The following is a 22,180-nucleotide window of genomic DNA, read 5'->3' as shown; positions in this document are numbered from 1 at the left end:
AAAAGTTTATAGCTTATTCTGTGGCTGTGATAGCTTCTTAACATTTAAAAAAGTGGAAAAACATTCCTGTAATGGTCACCTTTGTGGGTGTGTTTGCTTCAAATGAGGAATCTAATGATGGCTGATAACTGCTTGCCTTTCCTTAGCCACTTCTCCACCTGGTCCTTATCCAGACCCACAAAGTAGCATGAGAGAGACAAGGTTGTTGTTGCTGAGATAGTTTACAACCAATTAGTATTTGCCAAACAGAGACCTGTTCCCTAACTGCAAGCAGATAGTTCTAATGAAAGAAAGGCTTTCCTTCCATCTTGGGGACCTTAAGTAGCTTTGAGATTATTCAACCCAACTGTCCTTCATTCTAATATTAAAAAACATAATCTTTCCCTAGATGTCTTTCAAACGACTGCGAACTTCTACTTAATGACACTTAATACTCCCTGAGCTCGCCTTTCATTAGCATTACTTCCATGTCCCCACTATTAATGTGAAAACAGCAGGAACTAGAGCAAATAATAAGCTGGTAAATAGCACAATGGTAACTGAATATGTCATCTACTGCAGACTTTAAAGAACCAAGAAGAAATAAGTGCTTTCTTCTGGGTTTCTTTAAGGTCCACATTAGATGTCACATACGAATACCTAATTTAGCCATCATTAACATAATTTTATACAATAAATGGTTTCCCCTTGAACTTCCAAGGTAGTGGGGAGCAGGCAACACGGTTGAATCCCCTCCTACAGTTTTGGCTCTCTGAAAACCAACTTTTTTTCAGAAGAGGGAGAACCAACCAACAGGAAGCCATTCTGAGGAAGCAAGTCAACCAACAGGAAGCCATTCTGAGGAAGCAATTCTTCAGAATGGAAGTCCTCAGCAGTTCAGTTGGGAGGAAGGCTCAGCATTATGGGAGGAGAGCTGGTCTTGTGGTAGCAAGCATGACTTGTCCCCTTAGCTAAGCAGGGTCAGCCCTGGTTACAAATCATTTGGAGGCTAGAAGTGGGAGCACTGTAAGATATTCCCCACAGGGGATGGAGCCGCTCTGGGAAGAGCAGAAGGTTCCAAGTTCCTGTCTCCCTGGCAGCATCTCCAAGATAGGGCTGAGAGAGACTCCTGCCTGCAACCTTGGAGAAGCTGCAGCCAGTCTGTGAAGACAATACTGAGCTAGATAGATCAATGGTCTGACTCAGTATATGGCAGCTTCCTATGTTCCATATAGAACTCATCAACTAAAGCAGCTAAAAGAATTATGAGTATGGATAGAACAGCAGTATGAGGGTTAAAGTCCAAAGTGAGTCCAAGAGGAAGCTGAGCACAAACCTTAGAAAGCTGTAAGAGGAGGAGGAGTCAACATTTCTCCTCCAAGGGTCTATAGCTCAGCAAAAGGATAAAAAATGCCTAAAATCTTAAGATCAGTTTAGAGTTCAGGTAAAGTAAAAAAGAAACACTTGAAAATAAGATTCAAACATTCAGAGTAACTCTGCAAATTACTGGGAAGTGGTGAAAGGAAGTGTGAGTGAGCTATGCTTCCTTTTTCTATGCTACAGGGTAACATGTTATTGGTGGGAGATGTGCAATTGTAACCTCAGAAAGGTGGAAAGAGGACGTGTGACTCACTTGCATTTCTTTGTTTTGGCACTTCCTGATAATGTGTAGACTTTATTAGCAAGAGAAAAGCAGTGAAGCAAGCAGGCATGGGATGAAAATTTGGGGCAAGCAGGCAAATGGGACTAAGGTGTTCAAAAAAGCTGAAACTGAAGAGAAGCAAGAGCTGCAACAGTAAAGTATAGATATCTGTCCAGGACTTAGATCTTGTTTTAAACTATAGGTGATCATGTGTCACTAAAGTCAATGAGACTGTTGCCACATATTGACTGGAGTTCTCTCTTAAATCAGCCCTAGCCTATGTCCCTTCACTTTAATCTTCCCCTTAAGGCTTTGAAGGTGAGACATCTGTACAAACTGAAGCTAGTAAAATACACTTGTTTTCACTAGTGGCACCTGGACTTCTAGAAGAAGCTCTGGATCAAGGAGAACTTCTAAGGTGTGAACCTGATCATTTAGAGCAGGGTAGCACAACTTCAGTCCTTCTGCATATGTTGGACTACAGATGCTAAACTACAACTCCCATCATACCTCACAACTGGTCACTATGGCTCGTGATGAGGGGAACTGTAGTTAAAAAACAGCTGGAGGGCCAAAGTTGTGCAGCCCTGAGGGAGTGTTAAGTTAAAATGAACACCTATTCCCAAATTAGATGAATTCCCAACAAACAGCACCTCTAGATTCAAGTCCCTCCGCTTAAACTATTTTCTTTCAAAAAAGCTAGAATTGTCCAGCATAGCAAGAAACTTAAGAGGCATTTGTTTAGGAACTTAATTGAAGATTTAAAGAAAAGGGGAAAAAATAGCACTTATCATTTAAAGAGGACTTGCTGGATTCTGAAAGGCTCAGTATCTCAAACCCAAGTGTTCCAAAATCACTTCTGAAGAAGGACAAATCAAAGTCAAATGCAGAGGGAGTCTTTAAGGTCACAGTAGTAAATCGAAGTGTTCTCTTTACTGTTTTGCAATCCAGGGCCCTGCTGCTGACATTAAAACTGTGCTGGAGCTTCTGCTTCCTCCTTTTAATTAGCTTGTTTGAGAGTCTCCTCTTCAGTGGTGAGCAAAGTGGATTCTAAAAATAGTACAGCGAGTAGGGAGGCAACTGGTGGGGAGACAAAGTAATGCCTGCCATACAAATGTAGGTCAGGGAGTTCTTTTAAGTTTGCCTGACTATGACCTTTGAGGACACATCAGAAAGAGGCTATTAACAGATGCCACAACGTGGGTAAGTACCACATTCTTCTCCTCAGCTTGCATGCTTTTCTCCATACTTGCCTACATCAGCAGAAACACTTCTTTCTACCAACACTACAGCTGATATGCCATTGAGCGACTTCAGTGCAGGGGGGCTCCTAAACCGACCCTCCCACCCACTCCCCCCCCCAGCACAGAATACACACAGCCCAGGCTACACTCCCAAAGTCTCCTGTTTGCTACATGTGCGCCACAAAGGTGCAGGCAGTAGAAATTGTAACTCACAGGGACAGGCACTGCCCTGTCTCACTGCCAAGGATACAGTACATAGTCTGGCCCATTATTTATGACCCTGGTTGGCTTAGAGCCTACAGCACTGCCTTATGCAAGCGGTTCTTCTGCTTACACTCACTAGGCTACCAGCAAGCTATACGATCTATGCATGCCAGCTTCTTGATTTACATCTATTAGATTTACTGAGTGTTTGTGGAACACATTAGAGGTCCATCATTAGTATCATTCTTTCTTGAGATATAATGCTTTAGCCCAGTGGTTCCCAAACTGGGAGCCTCCAGATGTTGCTGAACTACAATCCCATCAGCCCCAGCTACAATGTATTGTGGCTGGGGATGATGGGAGCTGTAGTTCGGCAACATCTGGAGGCTCTCAGTTTGGGAACCACTGATTTAACCTTTTGTTTTTAACTTTTCCTGCACCAAAACGTTCCAGAAAATAAATCACGGTCCTAATTCATCATTGGGGAACCTTTACTGAAAAAGAAAGAGTGCCACAGCTATGTTTCGGTGAAGAGGCTAATCTTCATATCAGTACCCAACCATACCTAGCCTTATCTGCATTACCAATTCCCAGGCGATTGAATGGATTCATTAACAACACAATCTCTGGTGACTGAAGTGAAGTCTCATTCTTCCTATCACTGGTGCCTTGCTGTTTGTTGTTGCCTCTCACTGTGCACACAAGTAATTAACTTACCATGCTCCACTAGCTTCTGACACATTACTTGGCATAGAAAAATTCACCGGCAGGTAGTTAAGTATGCAGCCCTGTTTCTGATCAAACTTCCCCAGAAAAGCACTCGCTTTTAGGGAAAACAGCAACGTGTACTGATACAAAGTGAAAAGGGCTTACAAGAAGAACCGGCCCAATCAAAGCTTGCGGGGATGGTGAGTGATGGTGCTTTAGAATGCATAGCAACCCTTTGCAGACATTGAGGCTGTGCACACAAGCATTGGGGAGTACATTGGGGAGTATCCGGAGGCCAGGACTCATGTCCCCAGCCTTTGGAGATACGCGCTGCTTCATTTCCACCGGTCTCAGGAGAGCCACACGCCAAACAATCAACTCCTGGTGATCTGGAGGTGGGGTGTGGTGGAGATAGGTTTGACCCGGCCTTTCCCCCCACCCCGCTGCCCTCTCCACCCCGGTAGTGATAGTGAGAATAGCCTTATTATCTCCTACCATAGCTGTGGGAGATATGCCCTTGCTCTTATCCCTGAGCTGCATATGGGTGACTGGGACTAATTGCTTGACTAAGGCCACCTAGCGAGCTGATGGCAGGGGCTTAGGGAGCATACCTGTGGCCAGAGGATGAAGTCCTGCCAGTGGCTCCCTCACCCTTTTTTTATTTTTAATCACGCACACCCCAAGCCACACCGCTTGCGTCTGACATCAGATGCAGGGAGCATGGCCAATACTGGGGATGAGCTCAGTCACCCCTGCAAAATTTCCCGTCAGGGGGTTGTTGAATTGCTGACTGGGAGTTCCCTCCCTGTTACACTTCAATTCAATACATTCATTTTTTTAAAAATAGCTCTCTCTTCTGTTATTGTATTCTTTAATTTTTTTTAAAAAAACAATCATACATTACTAGTATGAAGACCCTCAAGACACACCTGTTTTTGCAGGCTACTCTGTTTTATATTGTGTTTTAAATTTTGTACACTGCCTGGAGATGTACATATCAGGCGGTATGTGATAAGATAAATAAATAAAATAGTAGGAGACAGAGATTTCTGGTTTGGGTGAGCAATGACAGGTTCTCTTTTTTGGTGGATGAGAAGTAAGATCTTATCAGGTTACATCCTAAATGCCAGGCCACCTGACCAGGTTTCTCAATAGTAGTCCTCCTGACAGCTGGTCTGTTTTCAGAGATCTTTAAAAACACAATGTACAGGGCAGCTAAGCCAGTCTGGACATTAAATTGATAGACATGCCTTATTCCTTATACTTGAAAGAATGTTCTCCATAATAACGGACATAAAGCAGCTGGTTGTGGTTACTCACTGGTGAGAGGCACTTTGTCCTTATATCAAACAGCATTACTTCTTGCAATTTTAGGGAAAGTACTGGTTAAGGTTTTTAAAGTGGGAATGGAGTTGCTGCTGCTTTGAAAATGCTTGTAATAAAAAGGGAGTGGTTTTGGCATTTAAGAAATCCTTGTAGTATTTGGTTGGATTTTGGTGTGTGTTCCCCTTAAGCCCACCTAATGGCACAGCGGGAAAATGCTTGACTAACAAGCAGAAGGTTGCCAGTTCGAATCCCCGCTGGTACTATATCGGGCAGCAGCAATATAGGAAGATGCTGAAAGGCATCATCTCATACTGCGCGGGAGGAGGCAATGGTAAACTCCTCCTGTATTCTGCCAAAAGAAAACCACAGGGCTCTGTGGGCACCAGGAGTCGAAATCGACTTGATGGCACACTTCCTTCCCCTTACATGGTTTCAAAGCTTAATTTTGAAATGAAATGTGTTCCACCTCCACTTTGGAAGTGAGTTTCATGGCTGAATGGGGATTTGAACCTAGGTCTCCCTGGTCCTAGTCCAACACTCTAACCACTATAGCCTTCCCAAGGACTCCAAAAATCTCCAAGTACTAGAAAAAGAAGCAGCTGGCCCTTTCCACACTCCAGAAACCTACACTTTGTGCATTATTGACTAAAGGTCAGGAAGTTTTAAAAGATCACAAATTGAGCTGGCTGGGTGATTTCTTTTATTGCTGCCCTGCCTCCTAACTATCTACGCCCTCTTGTGGTGTTAGTTCTGAGAGATCCACATTCCCCAGCTGTTGTTTTTTTTAAAACATACATCCAAAACATGACCTCATCTCTATTAGGGAGACTGTTAGACCCCAGCCTCTTCTGGCAGCCTAACAAGCTTTGGCTATTTCCTTCCTGTCCTGCGATGTGGCCACTTTCAGCCAAATTAGTGAGTTCATCAGCTCTCACTGGCTTCTGACCCTCTCCCCTTGTGACAGCCATGGCTCTGCCCAAAGAACCACTGCTTGTTGGTGGCAAATTGCATACACAACAATTAATAAAATGTCTATTATCTCAACTATCGGGTGGGAAAAACCAATTTATCTAGTGTACTTTAATGTGACTATTATTACATCAGGGCAGTCTAAAGCCTTGGATTTAGACCCCATAATTACTGCAGTGTCTGAATCGGAGGTGTCCAGTGACTCCTCTTATGTGGTTAGGCTGGATCAGTTTCAGTTTGTGACTCGTGAGGATGTGGACGAGCTGCTTGGAGTGATGTGGCCTACCACCTGTTCTCTTGACCCTTGCCCGACGTGGCTAATACTATCTGGCAGGGAGGTAGTTGTAGAAGGCCTAGTAAAGATCATAAATGCTTCTCTGAGGGGGGGAGGATGCCTCCTTGCCTTAAGGAGGCAATTATTAAACCACTTCTAAAGAAGCCTGCATTAGATCCCTCAGAGTTGAGCAACTATAGGCCTGTCTCCAACCTTCCATGGCTGGGCAAGGTAATTAAGAGGGTCGTGGCCTCCCAACTCCAGGCTGCCTTGGATCAAACTGATTATCTAGACCTGTTTGAGACAGGCTTTCGGGTAGGCTATGGGGGAGAGACTGCCTTGGTCAGCCTGATGGATGATCTCCAATTGGGAATTGACAGTATGACTCTGTTGGTCCTTTTGGACCTCACGGTGGCTTTCAATACTATCGACCATAGTATCCTTCTGGAGCGTCTGAGAGGCTTGGGGTGGGAGGCACTGCTTTTCAGTGGTTCCACTCTTATCTCTCGGGCAGATTCCAGATGGTGTCCCTCGGGGACTGTTGTTCTTCAGAAACTGAACTCCGGTATGGTGTCCCTCAGGGTATTGTCTCCGATGTTGTTTAACATCTACATGAAATTTCTGGGAGAGATCATTAGGAGATTTGGTGCAAGGTGTTATCAGTATGCTGATGACACCCAAATCTATTTCTCCATGTCAGCATCATCAGGAGAAGGCATAACTTCCCTAAATGCCTGCCTGGAGGCAGTGATGGGCTGGATGAGAAGTAACAGGCTGAGGCTGAATCTAGATAAGACGGAGGTACTCATTGTGTGGAGTTGGAACTCAGCAGATGATTTTGATCTGCCTGTCCTGGATGGGGTCACACTTCCCCAGAAGGAACAGGTACGCAGTCTGGGGGTGCTTCTGGACACAAAACTCTCCCTGGTATCCCAGGTTGAGGCAGTGGCCAGAAGTGCCTTTTATCAGCTTCGGCTGATACACCAGCTGCGTCCATTTCTTGAGATATATGACCTCAGAACAATAGTACATCTGCTGGTCACCTCCAGACTTGACTACTGCAATGTGCTCTATGTGGGGCTGCCTTTGTACGTAGTCCGGAAACTGTAGTTAGTCCAGAATGTGGCAGCCAGGCAGGTGTCTGGGTCATCTCAAAGAGACCATATCATTCTCAGCTTAAAAGATTTACACTGGCTGCTGATAAGTTTCTGGGAAAAGTACAAGGTTTTGGTTATAACCTATAAAGCCCTAAACATCTTGGGCCCTGGGTATTTAAGAGAACACCTTTTTTGCTATGAATCACACCACCCATTGAGATCATCTGGAGAGGTACGTCTGCAGTTGCCACTGGCTCGTCTGGTGGCTACTCGGGGACGGGCCTTCTCCATTGCTGCTCCGAGGCTTTGGAACACACTTCCTACTGAAATAAGAGCCTCCCCATCTATTACAACTTTGAAAAAGGCAGTCAAGATGCATTTGTACACCCAGGCTTTTAATTAGACTTTGTTTTAACTGTGTTTTAATTGTCTTTTAATAGTTTTAACATTTTAAATTTTAATGTGTTAATCTCCTTATTGGTATTTATTGTTTTGTAAACTGCCCAGAGAATTCTCATTTTGGGCGGTATAAAAATGTGATAGATAGATAGATAGATAAATAAATAAATAAATAATAAAGTAGCTCTCTCTTAAATTCTTCTGCATCACAGAACTAGAATTCTTGAGTTAGAAGAGACCCTTGCAGCCTTCTAGTCCAACCTCCTGCTCAGAGCAAGAAACAGCTACAACATCCCTGACATATTCCCCTCTTGTCTCTGAAGACTTCCAGAAAATGGGAGGCCTCCACTGCATGAGGCAGACTGCTACACGGCTGGAACAGCTCTTATAGTTAGGAATATCACTCACAAGAGCTTGGCATGTCAAAAGCTTGAATTTGCTTCCTTGTAATGCCAGCCCATCGGTTCTGGTCCTGCCCACATCTTCCTTTCCGTCTTCTACATGACAAGCTATGTGACAGGATGAATATTTTGTGAAGGATATTTGTTCAAGCTCCAGAAAAATCATGTTCTTCAAAATGCCTCCCATTGCTCTTTTATATGGTATAATGTATCTTAGACACAGGACAGGCTGGAATGTAATGAACTGGAGTGCCTTGCTTACTAAGAACCCTGGTCTGATCCAGCAGAAAATACCTTAAACGGTTTGAACAGCAGATAGCAGTTGACATTCAGGGCATGGTATAAATCTCTTCTGTTTGTTCAGGCTTTAGTCTGTGGTCCATGTACTAAGCCTTTTTTCAAAAAAGGTACAGGCTTCTGTTCAGCATTTGTCAATAAAGTTATGTGTGTTTGTGTTTGATTTCTTCCCCACATCCCCACCCCCTGCTACGTGATCTGTTTGGCTGATGTGCTTTGTTAAAATGTGAATGGATGAATGTTGGCATATTTGTCTGGAGGGGAAAGCCAACTAGCTATGGAGGGACTCATGTAAGGCTGTGCTGGGAGTCACAAAGCAGATAATGTGTCAGCTTGTAAGATGCAGGGCTGGTTGTAATTGAAGCATTTATATCTTTGCTCTGAATTAAAATTACAAAATGGGAAATATGCAAAAATTAGGATTGGTTAATGATAGTGAAAATACTGGACTTCAAGAAGATGTTTGAAAACTACTCAACAGTAGTTTGAAAAACAATATGTAATACCTCAGCCAATAAAATTCCTCAGGTGTATCCTCTAAAAAAAAGGACTCTGGATAAATGCCTTTTTAACACAAGCCACAACCTTTTTCAGTCTCCCAAAGCTGAATATCACAGAATGGCAAACCAGATATGGTCTGGGACAGAGAAGCAGTAGATATTTGCCTTAATGTGGTTATGGAACTGCTACCCCAGAGATGTCCTAGTTCAGACTGAAAGAAAAAAATAAGAAGTAATAACTACAAGCCCTATGGAATTTAAGGAAGGATTGATTGGAAATAATAAGTACTTGTCATTATTTTAGGTCACCAATGACAGTTTCTGAAATCTTGTTTTCAGTGAGACTATCATTAAAAAGTGAAAATGTGCTGAATAAAGGTAACACTGTCCTTTGTATTAGCTAATAGGTCAGCCTGATACTGTAACATATTGAACCCTTCTTAGCCTAGAAGAACAAGAATTGGGATGCAGTGGCAAAAGCACAGGAGACAGGGAACTCAGGAGCAAAGGAGTCTGTTATAAAAACATAAGAACAGCCCTGCTGGATCAGGCCAAGGCCCATCTAGTCCAGCATCCTGTTTCACACAGTGGCCCACCAGATGTCGCTGGGAGCCTACAGGCAGGAGTTGAGGGCATGCCTTCCCTCCTGCTGTTACTCCCCTGCAACTGGTATTCAGAAGCATCCTGCCTCTGAGGTGGGAGGTGGCCTATAGCCCTCAAGACTAGTAGCCATTGATAGACCTCTCCTCCATGAAGTTATCCAAACCCCTCTTAAAGCCATCCAGGTTGTTGTCTGTCACCCCATCTTGTGGCAGAGAATTCCACAAGTTGATTATGTGTTGTATGAAAAAGTACTTCCGTTTGTGGTCCTAAATTTCCTGGCAATCAGTTTCATGGGATGACTCCTGATTCTAGTGTAATCTGAGAGGGAGAAGATTTTCTCTCTATCCACTTTCTCCGAATGGGGGAAAACCTCACACAGGACTTAAGAGGCAGCAGAAGCTAGATGCTGCTGGGAGCAGGAGGAGAGGTGGGCTGGAGTATGAGTCCTCCACTGACACTTGGTGGTGGGTAGCTCTCTAGCTGCCCATTATCTAAAGGTTACTAGTACAAATGTCTCTACTGAGTGGTTTTTTAAAGCCCACTTCATAATTTGGGTGAATCCTCTTATAATTCATTTGACACAGTTTCCACAACCAGGGTATTGTAGTAATGGATCTTTAAAAAAAAATAAAAATTGGATTGGACATTTTTTTGTATGGATCTCACATTCAAGGGATTAGCTTCAAAAGCCAAGGAACATGAGGGTGGGAGAAATCGTTTAGAAAAGTTCCATAGGTCTGCTTATGCTTGAAGTTATTAAAATGTGTGTTTATTTCAACTTCTGGTGAGTGGAGAGAAAGTCTTGGTGCAATTAAATATCATGCTGTCTTGCATAATCAGTCTGAGATCTCAGGCTTCCCTTCTCTTCAAATAAAAATGGATCTGTCTTGTCCTTGATAAACCATTGAAATAAGTTGTTCTGCATTCAAGTGTGTGTCTTGCCTGCACTCTTTTCAGACTCTCCCATCCCCTTTGCTCTGAAAAGTAAGGCTGTTCTACCCGTTCGTTACAGTTTTGTATATGTAAATGTTTGTGCATTGTAGTTTATATTTATCCTTTCAATGGCACCTCTCAGTATTTTCTCACTTTTCATTATAAAAAACAAAAAAAGGTTTCTTAGTGTTTTGAGTAAATTTGTGAGGTGTTGATTAAAATAAAATACTTGATAGTCCCCCTGGAGCGGTATGGTGCTAACTTGTGTTATTGTATCATTTCTCCTGTGATTACAAGTGTTTCTTAAAGTCACAGCAGCTGCTAACATAATTTTAACAGAGGTGTAATTTTCCTTGTGTCTAGCCCTTATGGCTGCAGAGAAAAGTTTGTGAACCTGGGCTGCAATGTAACCCCAAGAACGCACAGGCTGCCATGAGCCCTTTCAAGATCTCTAGCACTGTCTCTAGCACTCGGGGCTTCATGTGCTGATTTAGTAACCTCATCAGGACCACGCATGCAGGGCCAAACAGATAGCAGGCACCAACAGTGAGGCAGTACCAAGCACCTCTTCTGGAGACTGGGAGGAGTGCATTCAGCCTCCCCTGAGCAGATGTTCTATGTTGTTAAAGCTAACAGGGCCAAATATCTGGTGAGTAGCTTCATTTAGGATTTTTGGATTGGGGGGTCCCATATCTATGCAAATGCAGGAGGCTGTCTAGTGCTAAATGTCCTGCCCCAGGGACGATAATTTTTTGCTAAGTCTCTAGACAGGCCTCCTTAAATTACATTATTATTTTCTGGGCTCTTTGCCCAGAAATGCCATTCATAGCAACTTGTTCCGCAGCTTAAATGACAACTTGCCACAAAGCAATATTTCCACATTAGGAAGAGAGAGAAAAGTTTTGTTTTGTTTTTTTAAACAGGGTTTTGTTTTTAAACCCAGAAAGGATATGTGGGTATATACTGTTTCCTATATACATCAAAGGAATAAAATTAGAATTTTCATTATATTTATTTGCTACACTGACGTTAAAATGTGCCCGTAATTTTGAACAAGGAGTTTCAAACAACAGAGCTTTTCACAGTAGGCAACACAAGCTAGAATACATAACTGCTTATAAACTCTCCACGTTATTCAAGGCATCGTGTTTACAAGCAGTAGTGTATTCTAGCCTGCTGTGTATTGTGTTGTTGGAAAGAGTAGACTTTGCCGGGGGTGGGGGTTGCTTTAGGACACTTGTTTTGAAAGTAAGAACTGGTGTACTGTAGTGGCTAAAAGGGTGAGCTGCAAAAGTAAAAACCCTGGCTTCAATTTTTGCTTTCACTACCAGCCAGGGGCATGGGGACAACGGAGCAAATGGGAGGATGACTGCCCCTCGGCCGCCAGGGTATGTGGGGGCCACCAAGGCACCTTCTCGCCCTCGGCCAGGACACTCCCTTGCCCCCTTACGCACCCAGCCGGTGAACAAAGCGCTCACCACTGGGAGCATGAGGCAAGCCCCTCTCCTCCCCAGCCAGTCAGTGTTTCAACAAAACGCTAACTAGGGAGGATGGGAGAGGGTCTGACATCAGATGCAGGGGGCATAGCCAATACTGGGGACGGGGCCAGTCAGCCCCTGCAGTTTCCCCAGTCAGAGGTTTGGTGAGCTCCTTTCCTGGGAGCTCCTTCTTTCCCTGCCTCCACACATTGTGATAGAACTCACAACTGAGAAGTCCCTGGTAGTGTTGCATGACCCAGAGTAGCATGACCCAGATGGCCCAGAGTGTTTCTGGGGAAGGGGAGGCCATTAAAATTCACACAGGCACCTCATGAGCACCAGCGCTGTGTTACTGAACCCATTAGCAGAACCAGTGCTTCCCACATAGCACTCATTCTTGGTTAGCCAGGGTGCTGGCCATTGATTCTATAATTATGATCAACAGCTGTCCTGTCACCCAATTTAAATGAGGATTTAACATAATAAGGGAATGACTTATGCAGCCTCGTCATTCTTCGGAATAAAGCCAGATAAGATCCTTCCTCACAGCCATCTCCACTGCAGAGCAAGGGGCTGTTCTCTTCACAGCCCAAAAGACAGCTATGGTATTTGTTTCTGTGAGGAGAGGTAGGCAGGCAGGCAGGCAGAGAAGCTAATAGGCAGTGAAGATTCAAGCCTCAAAACTTGGGATGGGAGAAAACAGCCCCTACAAGATCACCAGCACACTGGAGCTAGCTATGTGGGAGGGACTTGTTGACACCATTTTAAAAAGAAATGAGGCTCATTCTGTAGGCTTCCTCCCTCATGCCTGATGGCTAGCTTGAGTTTGAACTGAATATTAGTGTGGAGAACCAAAACATTAAGTGACGTGATTCTTAGCTGTATCTCTCCACCTCCTGTTCTAAAGGGGCTGAGACTTTTCAGCCCATGATTCTGGAGTAGTCATGGGTCAATGTTACACACCTCTATTTGCCAAGGATGGAGCAGAAGTCATGCCCTAACCCTTAATTGTGGTCTTGGGATAATCTGTGCCCAAACCAAAATGCCATTCCGTGTATAGTTCATTAGCATCAACATGATTTAACACAATTTATTCTAAAATAAAGCTTATGTAGCAAAAGGAACATGATAGATAAGGTTCATTTCTTCAAGCTCATTTTATTCTCACAGAAGCTAAAGAAAAAGACAAAAAGAAAGAGGATGAATGAACATGACTTCAGTTGTTCATTCACTGAATATACTGGTAAATCAAAGAACCTCATAAATCAGCAATCTAAGTTGTTGTGTTTTTAAGAACAATATATTTGTTATTAAGGCAGATCATATCCATCCTCTTAATTTTCACCTAGGATCAGAATTTCCTTCAGCATTCTAGGCAAAATACTTTCTATTATAATCACCATGAAATATAATACACACAGCACTGATGCATCATTGACACTAGGAAGTTCCTACTTTAAGAATGTTAGGTCTGCTCACCATAGGGAAAGATCCATAAGCAGGCAAGGCAGAACTATGATCACAGAGCTCTGCAGGGGCTTGTAATTAACCATTAGATAAAGAGTGCTTTAGAGTCAGGCCCCAGAAAACTGAAGCGGTATAATTATTTGAATGCAATTTTATGTGGAGAGTGGAATTGAATGCCTATTATCCTGTTTCTAGAGGATTTTTAAAAATTAGTCTGTCCCTTAGCGGTGTAGCGGAGCAGTAACTTGCCTAGGGAACAAGAGGTTGCTGGTTCGAATCCCCGCTAGTATGTTTCCCAGACAATAGGAAACATCTATATCAGGCAGCAGCGATATAGGAAGATGCTGAAAGGCATCATCTCATACTGTGAGGGAGATGGCAATGGTAAACCCCTCCTGTATTCTACCAAAGAAAACTACAGGGCTCTGTGGGCGCCAGATGTCGACACTGACTCGAGGGCACAACTTTACCTTTACCCCTGTTCTTAACATCCATATAAATCATAGTTCCCAGCAGCCTCTCTTTGTCATGCTCAGACTTGACTTGACTCCAGAAGCTCCAGGAAATTGTATATATTTTATTTATTTGTTTTATTGTTATCGATTTATATACCACCTTTCATAACATGATCTCAGGGCAGTTATGTTCCTATTGTCATTATTTATCATCACAAATAGTCCCTACTGGGATACAAAAGCAAGAGAGAACAAATTAGCACCTGACCACTGATACTGTTTACATTTGCTTTTTAGATGGCGTACCTCAATTAGTTGATTTTGTTTCGTTACATTTTTCAACTCCAATCTGATCATGCTTAGGGTCTTCCTGCCCCCCCACCCCCGGCCCTTTAATGCCCATGTTCTTTTAGCTCCTACACGTTTCAAAAGATGGTGCCTCTTTGGCAGCAACAGTAATGTCCACAGCTTGTGAAGCAGCAGGGACTAATCACACAGTTCTGAAGAAGCAGCACACCAGCACCCACTCCATAGCCACCAGGCAGGCCTTCCAGGCCAGGAAGGAAGGAAGGAGCAGTGCCTGCAAGGAAGCTCCACTGCCAGCTGCAGTTCCTCCAGGCTAATGTCAGGAACCAAGGTCTTCTAATACTTTAGATATACACGAGCAGCAAAAGCCATTTTGAACTACTGCCATTACAAAATGTCGCAACCCGACTTCCTTTGTGTAGGGCTCCTTTAAAATAAAAATGGTTGCAGCAGTTCCCTTGTTCTATGAGAGGCACGGATTAACCATGTTCTCAGAGAAAAAGAAAGTCATTTTTTTTAAAAAGCCATGATTAAAATGTGATAGAAAGATTAAAATCAACCTGCGGAGGCTACAACTTAGCAGTATAACACATGCTTTGCATGTAAAAAGTTCAACCCCTGGTATCGCCAATTAAAAGGATCTGAGGGCAGAGAGTCAAGAAAACTCTCTGCCTCAGGGTGGAACTACATGTTACAAAGAACACTGGGCTGTCATGAAAAACAGCAGCCCTTGCCAATTTCTAATCTCTCCCTCAGTTCAATGTGTCTCAAACTGATAATCATGTATAAAGACATCCCTGGCCATAGAACCCAGTCACGAGGAATGGAGGTTGGGAAACAGAGTAAAGATTCTAGGACATGATGCAGAGAGGAATAGGGGAACTTATCATGGGATTGCCACTAGAGATGTGCACAAATCGGATGTGGCGATTCAATTTTGAGCTCAAATCGAATCATACTCGAATTGTTTCACTGAAACAGCAGCCGTTGCTGGCTGTTTCAATGAATCAACTCAAATCCATTTGAGTAACTCGGCCATTGGAAACAATGGGAAACTTGAATCACCCAATTGTTCACCACAAGTAGGTCCTAGGGACACCAGAGTGGACTGGGTGATAGGTAATGATGGGCGCTACCTACCACCCAACCCACAAAAAATGGGCAAGCAGGTGATTAAAAATAATTAAACTTTTCCCACCAAAAACCCATAGGATTCTATGGGGGTCTGGGAGAAAGGTTAAAAATTTGTTAAAAATCACCCGCTTGCCCATTTCCTTTGTGGATTGGGTGGTAGGTACCACCCATCATGCCCTATCACCCAGCCCACTTTGGTGTCCCTAGGACCATGGGCAACAATGGGGTGATTCAAGTTCCCCATTGTTCCCTATGACCAAAACAAGCAGACTGCACAAATTCTGCAGCGCAGCCTTGAAAAACACTGCAGAACAGACACATATAGTCCCTCCCAACACAGAACATTACATTGTGCAAAACACACAGTCCAAAAATGGCCAAAAAAGAATTACAAATCCAGAATCCACTGCCAGCCACAGCTGCACATTTGCACTGTAGTAACATAATTGACACAAGTTGCTCTCTCGCACACAACTTTGACTGCTTACTTCAGCATTGCAGCAGCTGCCACATCAGCACTCTTAGCAGCCAGCAAGCATAGCCATAAGCTCAACTAGAACAACATCTTCGGCCACATTTTGACTGAGTACACCTTGCAATGCAGATTGCAGAGCCGACCACATAAGTGAGTGAAGCACAAGTTAGTCTCAAGGTCAGAAGTGGAAAACAGCAATCACCAAGAAATATTACATCCACACACATACACAGAGCTGAGCTGCCACTATCCATTTCTCACCATAGCACCATCTCACAAACAGTCCAAAGCACAACTCAAGGAATGAATGAAGGCACCTAAGTTCTACCTTTGTCAATCTGAGATCCAGCAAAACCAGATAGTTAATAATACAGCAGCACAGTATATTATACTTAGTGCTGAGAAAATAAAACCACAATATCATACCTTCCTCAGTCCTCCTTCCCTCCTCTCCTTATGTATCCTTTTCAAGGGCACACTAAGGGCTTTCTCTGCCTCCACTCCCCAGGTCCTTGGAAAACAATTCCCTTCTTTTTTGTTTGCCATCCCTCCTCCCTGTCAATGGGGGCACAGTTGCCCATAACAACACTTGATTTGCATGATAACAAGCCAACCAATCAGCAAGGAGATCTCAAGCTAATCAGAAGCCAGTACCAGAAAAACAATCAGCCCACCAGAAATGGAAAGCCCACCAGAATGGCACTCAAATCACTCAGATTAATTCGAGCTCAAATCAGGGTCAATTCAAGCTTGAATCAGGGTCAATCTGATTCAAACTCAAATCAGGCCCTTTATTCTAATGGCAATTTGATTTGAGTTCAGATCACGCGAATCAGCCTGATTCAAGCTCAAATTGATTAGAATCTAATCAATTTGAACATCTCTAATTGCCACTTTTTATGACAGTCCTGTGTTCCTTAACGTGTGTATTTGTAGACCTGTGACACAATGAAGACATGTTTGGTGTCAGCAGATATCCTACAGGAAAGGGAAAAAGGCTATATGGGAATCAGCGTCCCAAGTAGATGAGGTGGGGACACATGCAGTGATACCAGCTCAAGACCCATTATCTCTGCTCTGGACAAGACTGATGTCTTTACCAGGGGGATAGCATATGTTAGCTTGCATGTTACAGAAAGAAACTCTAAATTTCCAGGCAGTTAGGGACAACTTAAATACAGTTTTGGCTGAAAGAATCTTGATATAGTTGTTTATGTCTGCATATGTACAGAGAACAAAGCCTTGTTTACAGTTTAATCCTGAGCTAATCATAATCCTGTGCTGATTGATTCAAGATACAAGGGGCTTGACCATGCTTATGGAAGATTTACTTGGCTCAGTGAGTCAAGGGCTTTGTTGGTTCTCTCCTGGGTGCGGGTTACGCTCATGACAGAGAATGTGTCTGAGAATCAAGGCCAATTAAGAAAGCAGCAGCTGGAAGGAGCCAATATTTCCCTGCTAAATTGGCAGAGGCAACTTTTAAAATGGTGGCTTTCTTATACTTAGTGGAGGGGGCGGGCAGGGAGAGCAACTGTACCTTTTCAGCCCAGTATATTGTTCCTCCAAAGGCTATTGCTAATATCTCCTTTGAGTTTTCTTTTTAGATTGTGAATCTTTTTGTTCACAGTGTTTTCATTCTTTTTGTTCTGTATACCATTTTGAGACCTTTTTGTTCTCAAGTGAATTGATTAAATAACAAAACAACAACAACAACAACTCCAAGATGAACAATAGTGAAGAACAGGCACACCTAAGAAAAAACTGAAATGGTTATTTTTAATTACTACGCTCAAATGTGCTCTATAAATAATATAGCGCTCAATATGCTCTATAAATAATATAGAGCTTCATCAGTGAATGTGGCAGTTTGCAGGGTTTTATAAGTAAACAATAGACAAGTTGCTGCCCTCAAGGATCTTAATATATAAAATAAGCAATGAGAATGATCACTGAGAGAGGAGAGGAGAGACAAGGAATTAATATGAATAAACGAAGAACACAAATTTGGTTACAAAATGGGAAAGAGAATTGAGGGTTTAAGCCATAAAACTTGTTGAAAAAATGATTTTTAAGGAGAGATTTTCAGGAAGAAAGAGACCTGGTACAATGTACATGTATGGGCAAGGGACTCCAGGTATAGAGGACAGCAAGAAAGAAAAGGCAGAGTCATATCAGAGAGCAAGATAATTTTGTAAAGTGAATGTGATAGAGATGGAGAAGCCAGGCACAAGGATATCACAGAAACAACATCAGAGAGAGCGAGAGAGAGCAAGAGAGCAGGGCATGCTTACAGAGAGCTTTAAGAGTACACATTTGCAAGCAATTGTTTTATATTTGTTACCAAATTTATCTTAACTTCTGCATTGTTAGCAAATCTGTCAGTTCATATCCAAGGAACGATAGCGCATTATTAAAAACAAATGCCAAAACAAGCATTCAAAAACAAGAGTGTTATCAGGGAAGTTGGCTCTCCATATTTGTATGCTAAAGATGCAGGGAATTAAATTTACACTTAGCAAACATATGTTTTGAGGCTAGGAAGCCTTGGTTAAGCAGCAGTGTTTCAGATGAAACTCCTTATCAAAGGCCTCCAAGTACAGCAATTCAGTATTCTGTGGCCAACCACTGAAATGAATTAATTAAAATTACAACAAAATGAAAATTCTTCTATTTTACAAACAAATGCACCTGAAAAAGAAGAAATTCATTTCAAGATAAAAGGATTAGAAATTTCCTGCCAGTTGTAAAACGTATAATGAATTTAGACGTCTTTGATTGAAAAAAGCTTCTTAATGAGATAAGGACTATTAAAATAGGGCAGAATAAAAATCTAATGTAGAAAGCTGTTCATTAGCTAATGCCTAATTGCTCTTGCAGTTGGCAAAAAGGCAGTAATTATTTTGACAAGAAAGATCTATATTGAAAAATTGTATAGTTCATTTTGTTTGCATCATGAAAATGTGACTTCACAGATACTATATTTCAGCCATTTGTACAGAATGCTTGCCACCTTGAAATGGAACATTTAAACTGGATATCAGAATTAGAAAAAGCAAACAAAATGTTAATTGCAGTAATACTATATTATTATTTTCCATACAGATATTCTGGAAACTAGTCTTAATATAAACAGTAATATCAATCAAAATAGCTGCATGGGTTTTCGTTTTCCTTGCCTGTAAGAACTTACCACATACTAGCCTCATAAAATAATTATTATTCAAAATCCATAAGACAGATAGAAGCTGGCAGTAGTGTGCTTTCCTATTCTAATCTGTGCGGCAATATTTTAATTTAGTATTAACTTTAAACTCCTTACAGTTCAACAGCCAAAGCTTGGCTTGCCAGATTTTTCAGGCAAACATTGACAAAAGAGCAATATCCCTGTGCACTCTGCTTTCTTGCAGCTTAAGAGATGATGTGATCTACCTTAAACAGCAGTTCATCAATTCCTGGATGACAGCTAATGTTTCTGCATATTTTAGTGATATTGAAGCACATGTTAATGGTTGCATACACATTTGAACACAAACCCCTACAATGTAGAAATCAATAATTCACAGATTTTTAAACCAAAAGGGACCAGTATGATTCAGCTTATGAATAAATCTTGTACAGAAGTGCTAAGATTTGAGGAGCTGGCCTTTCTAGCTTAGGCACCAGAATAGCTCTTTAAACATTCAAGGAAACAGACCTCCACTGCCTTTTGCTAGCACTCAAGTGTTGTGGAGGAGGGGGACATATTTTACCTCAGTGTGTCCTCTTGCAGGTATTGTTATGGGGATCCTGCAATGCCTAGTGTATTTTAGTTGCCCTTGTGCATTTGATTAAGCTCCTTCTGATTTCATTACAAAATACATATTTTGTCATCAAATCCATACAGAACTCAGTCAGACACTAACCAATGAAGATGTGACTTTCATCTCTGCCACACAGACAATACAAAGAGTAGTAAATATTTGACCTGAAGAATGTAGATGTGCCATCTATTTTCTCAATGACATAGCTTTTATTAACTAGCTTAACTCATGCAGAGCACCTGCATGCTAGTACTTGATAGCATCCCTCAACCCCTTCCACAGCCCCCCTCACCTCAGAGATCTCTCCACCTTCACCTGAGCCGCACTCCTGCTCTTCTTCCTCCATCTGGTTGCTTCCATTTCCCTCACCCCTCTTGGTCACTCCTCCATCTCTTTACTTCATCCCCTTCACCTCTCTTGGTCACAGCTCCAGTGTTGCTGACGCTTATTGGCCAAGCTGCATCCCCCAATCCCCAGAGACCTCCCCACTCTCACCCGAGCCCTGCTCCTGCTCCTCCCCACAGGAGCAGCAGCAGCAGTGGTTGACCAGGCCCATCCTCGCTGCTGCCACTGCCATGGCTGCTTGTTCCCCTAGGTCGCTGACAGGCCCGGGCCCATCCCTTGCCTGCCTGCCTCCTCCAATGGCCTTGGTCGCACCAAATAGCAGCAGTGATTGACTGGGCCCTTCCTTGCTGCCTATAGGTGCTGCCACGGCCACTCGTTTCCATCAGACTACTGACAGGCTCGGGCCCATCCCTTGCCCTTCCTTCTTTCTCTCTTCCCCTCCCTTCTTTTTTTCTCTTTCTTCTCCTCCCTTTGCTCTTCTCCTCTGTATTTCTTCCTCTCCTTTCTCTCTCTCTTTCTCCCTTCCTGAGTTAACAGATCTTGTTCATCTTGTTTCCTCATCTGATTCACATGATGGCAGCCTCCTTCTCCTGAAGGGGCTCTTTCCTCCCTCATGACCCCTCTCTTCGCAGATCCCTGCCCACTATCCTTTTATATAGAGAGATTCCTCTCCTCTACAATCAAGAACATCTTCCAACCAGTAATAGTTGCAATCCAACTGACCTTAAACATCACAGGCTCCTCCTCCCTATCTGCATATGGAATTCCCACTGCCCAATCATCACGGTATTTCTGCTCTCACAAGCTCCTCCTCCCTATCTGCATATGGAATCACCACAGTGCTTCTGCTTGTGAACTCTCACGAGAGCTGCCACACATGGGATTAGCCACAAGTACACCTTAAAGGAATTACATATACAGATGGTTGGCATTCCAAAGAGTTTTTGAGCATTGCTACATTCAGGATAAGTCTGCAGCCATATCAATAGATTAGGACCCAGAGGTGGGGCGATGCCTCAGAATTCCCCAGGTCCATCAGTCAGGTACCACAACCGATCTCCTCATCAGCACATAATTCTGTGTGCCCCAGCCCCTGATCTTGGAACTCACCAGAACTTTGCCCCTTCATGAGGCAGAATTATGGGACAGGGAGCCCCTCAAAGGAGACAAAGTAAAGTAGTTGCCTTGCTGAAGGCTTAACTAACTGCCACTTATATGAGCAAGCAGGACTGAGGCTCTCACAAACCAAAAGGGGACAACTACAGCATATATCTGAGGGAGGCAACTTTGCTACCCTAAGCACCTGCAGCATACTGGCTGAGTGATGCACTCTATGGTCTTTTGTAATGACACAGAGCATGATGGGGTACAACTCTTGGATCACACATTTCTGTATTAGAAAGCCTAAAAATACAGCAGCCCCCAAGCAACAGTTTGAGTTGCTTGAGCAGCTGTGCCCATCCTTGAAAGCAGACAGTATGAAGGTGTCACTTTGTGGCTTCCGTGCTGAGTCCAGCAGCTTCTGTTTATAGATCCACAAACCACTCTCTGCCAGGTGTTGGACCCTGCACAGTTGGTAGATGACTGCATTCTTGGGACTCTGTGCATAAACCTTGACCTTGCAACTGTTCACAGTGGATCTTATCTGCCCACAGTCATCATCAGTCCATTGGAAGGCTGTCATTTGTGCTGTGTTTGCCTGAATGAAGCTAGGCTGGGACAACAGCTAATCAGTATATGGAGGGATAGAAACAAAAATGTGGACACTTTCAGGAACTATAAGCCACAGTGATGCTTTTGACTTTCTGGGGACATTTTGACCCACAAGTCCCTAGTGTCTCTGTCTGGCTATGAATCTAACTCTGCAAAATTGTGTGCTTCATGTCTGGGACAGTACAGTCCTATCAAGAATCAACGAATACAAGTGGGGGCCTTTAAAGTGAAGTATGGTCATATTTCTGCAGTTCACAAGCTGGCAAACTGTGAAGTTTAAAGTGTTTCCATGTGAGAAAACGTGTTTGATCGATTAACCAACCAACCTTGGATGCTGAGAAACAATCCTCCAACCCCTCTTTTATCAAAATGTCCTTAGAACGTTTTCTATACAGGCTTGAAAAGGTGGTTACTATGGCCTATATAATGTG

The 22,180-nt window shown here is 43.0% G+C and overlaps 1 protein-coding gene across 7 annotated transcripts in view; it reads right to left on the bottom strand.

Moving 5' to 3' along the window:
• PTPRG (protein tyrosine phosphatase receptor type G) overlaps positions 1-22,180 on the bottom strand; it is a 799,529-nt gene that overhangs the window by 415,619 nt on the left and 361,730 nt on the right. The window contains exon 1 of one of the 7 annotated variants that reach the window (XM_053287909.1): positions 19,984-20,058. The exons of 5 other annotated variants lie outside the window; for them this stretch is intronic. The gene's annotated coding sequence lies outside the window, so the exon portion shown is untranslated. Of the gene's footprint in view, positions 1-16,317; positions 16,437-19,983; positions 20,059-22,180 lie in introns of those variants that run through there. One more of the 7 variants, XM_053287911.1, reaches the window with a different exon arrangement.

The sequence above is a fragment of the Hemicordylus capensis genome, chromosome 2 (genome assembly GCF_027244095.1).
Source record: "Hemicordylus capensis ecotype Gifberg chromosome 2, rHemCap1.1.pri, whole genome shotgun sequence".
In the NCBI taxonomy this organism is placed as follows: Eukaryota; Metazoa; Chordata; class Lepidosauria; order Squamata; family Cordylidae; genus Hemicordylus; species Hemicordylus capensis.
Note: the sequence above shows the minus strand (reverse complement) of the source record. Positions and strands in the feature narration are given on the sequence as shown.